Below are 2,926 nucleotides of genomic sequence, written 5' to 3' on the forward strand. Positions count from 1 at the left end.
GGGCGACGAACCCGGTGTTCTCGCGAGAGTGGCTGACGTACTGCGCGCCTGCGCCCTGTTCTCCCTGCCGAGCTCCCCGGAGGGTCGCGGACGGGCGGTGGCGGGGACTAGGGAGAGCAAGTGCGCGAGTGCGGCGGCGGAGGACCACCGTCAATACCTGGAAAATGTTTAAGAAGCTGTGCATCCTTGAAACAAACGCTGGACGATTTTCAGGATGTGACAAAGGGCACAGGACNCACATTTTTATCCATAAAGCATTACTAAGACCTGAATAATTTGATTATTTTGCAGTGTATAAGGCTTTCAATGTGTATATGAAGAAACTGTTTGTTGCATAATATTATACGATAGGCTTTGTATTTTCCTAAGTGGAATATTAAACAGACATGTGCTCCTTATTTTTATTTAATAGCATCTCAAGTTTATTTTATAATTTCAAGGCCATTCTTCCTGTCTATTTGTGAGACAACTCATAGAAAACAGAAGTTTCATTTTGTTTGCCCAGCTGAAGCTTCGCAATGAATCCTGTTATATCTATCACCCTGATAAGAACTTTAAATAAATCTTAAGATTCTAGAATATACACATGTTAGTACTACTTCTCTGACAAAGATATTTGAAGAAAATTCTAAATTCAGATTTGAAATAAGTAGAATTATCTTAATATATTCTAATTCTACTGCTTATCTTTAACCTGTAACCACTACGGATTGTCACTGTACCCATACCAACTTATTTTCTGTTCTTTGTCTCAGTCTCTCTCTCTCTTCCTTTATGAATAATTTGTGCATATGCATTTCCCAGGGCTGCCTTAACCAAGTTCCAAACTAGGTGGCTTTAAACATCAGAAATTGCTTTTCTCACAGTTTTGGATGCTCGAAGCCCAAAGTATTGTCAGGGCCATGCTACCTCTAAAAACTGTAGGGGAGGATCCTTTCTTGTCTCTTCCTAGCTTCTGGTGATGGCCATCAATCCTTGGTATTCCATAGCTTGTGGCAGCATGACAGCAATCTCCACCTCTGTCTGGCATCCTCCTCATGTCTCTCTTCACAGAGCTTTCTATTTTATGAGGACACTAGTCATATTGAATTAGAGGTCCTCCCTACCTCACTATGCCTTCATTTAGCTTAACTAATTACATCTGCAACAGCCCTATCTCCAAATAAGTACAAATTCTGATATGCTGGCGTTAGGAATTTATCAGAATATCCCGCGGGTCGGGACAGTAATTGATCAAACAGAAAGAAAGAAACCATACCTGAAGTGTTAAGTCAGCATTATCTTACAGAGAACATCAATGCGTGCCACGTAACAGTTCGTGCCTGCTCCTAGTTAGTTAAACAGGTCCTGTTAGACATCCCAGTCCAGCAAATCCTCCAGTAACTTAAGAAGTAGTATCTTAAGAAGGTGTATCTTTTAATGAACTTATGTTGACTTTTCGTGTTCACTGTGATAATCACTGACTATACAACAATATAGGAGACATTAACCCAAGTGCCATTAACGTAATAACTTCGTATAGCATACATTATACGAAGTTATACGAGTCTCTCTTCACAGAGCTTTCTATTTTATGAGGACACTAGTCATATTGAATTAGAGGTCCTCCCTACCTCACTATGCCTTCATTTAGCTTAACTAATTACATCTGCAACAGCCCTATCTCCAAATAAGTACAAATTCTGATATGCTGGCGTTAGGATTTTAACATATTCTTTTGGGGGAAAGCGATTCAACCCATAACAATGGGGTAATAACATTTTAGGAAAAAATATGGATATTCAGTAGGACATCAAAATTGCAAATGAGTTTTCCTATATTTCTATGAAAATCAGGTATTCGTTATGCAAGCTACTTCTCTGCTTGAACTTCTACTGTTAACATGCCTCAGGACCCTGTCTTCAGCCCTCACTTCATTCCTGTTTATCCTCTTTCCCCAGGTAATCTCATCCTTGAACACCATCTCTATGCTGATGATGACCCTTGATCTAATCGTTCTGTTCCTTAGGTCTAACTGCCTGCTCAACCTCTTCTTCCATTCGGATGTCTAATAAGTGTCTCAAATTCAAAATGCCCTAAATAGTTCTCTATTCCATCATTCTCAAAACAAAACAATAACAACCAAACACATGCACCCCTTCCCCCCAATTTTTCTATATTTAAGTTAATGAAACCACCATTTCATCATTTTGTCCAATCGAAAAACTCAGAGTCATCACTGCTTCCTGTTTTTCCTTTCTACCTATATCAATTCCATTTTCCAGATGACACCACAGGAAAATAAAAATTCCTAAATTGACCAATCCTCACCATTTCCACAGATACACAATCCTTGTTGGGTCTCTTAATATAGAGCTCAAATTTTCTACTTATTTCTATCCTCCTCCAGAGTATAGTCTGTACACTTAGCCAAAGAGATATTTTTAAAGAATGAATCAAATTATATCTCTCTATTGTTTGTTATTCTTCTATGACTTCCCATTCAAATTAGAATAAACTCAAACGTCTTGCATTCTATAAGATCCCATGAGATATGGCAGCTAGTTACCTCCACCTCATCTCCAACTACTCTCAGCCCAGTTTACTATGCTCAAGCACACTTGCTTTGTGATTCCTCCTTTCCTAGGAACCTTGAACTTGCTGCTCTATGTGAAACTACATTCTCAGGGATCATTTCTTGACTTGTTTCTTCTCATCATTAGATTTCACCTCACAATACTTTGAGAGTCTTTCCCAACTGATTTGACTTAGACTCCTCAGATCCTCTAACAATACCAATCACTTTCTTTCCATTTCACTGTTTTACTTTCTTTTAAAAGATTTCACATTATGAAATTGTCTTATTTGGATAATGAATTCACTTAGTTTTGTCTCCTTTCTCTAGAATCTGAGTACTGTGAGGATAGGAATTATTTTTTTTATTAAT

Source organism: Galeopterus variegatus, unplaced genomic scaffold, assembly GCF_000696425.1.
Source record: "Galeopterus variegatus unplaced genomic scaffold, G_variegatus-3.0.2 Scaffold17277, whole genome shotgun sequence".
Classification (NCBI taxonomy): Eukaryota; Metazoa; Chordata; class Mammalia; order Dermoptera; family Cynocephalidae; genus Galeopterus; species Galeopterus variegatus.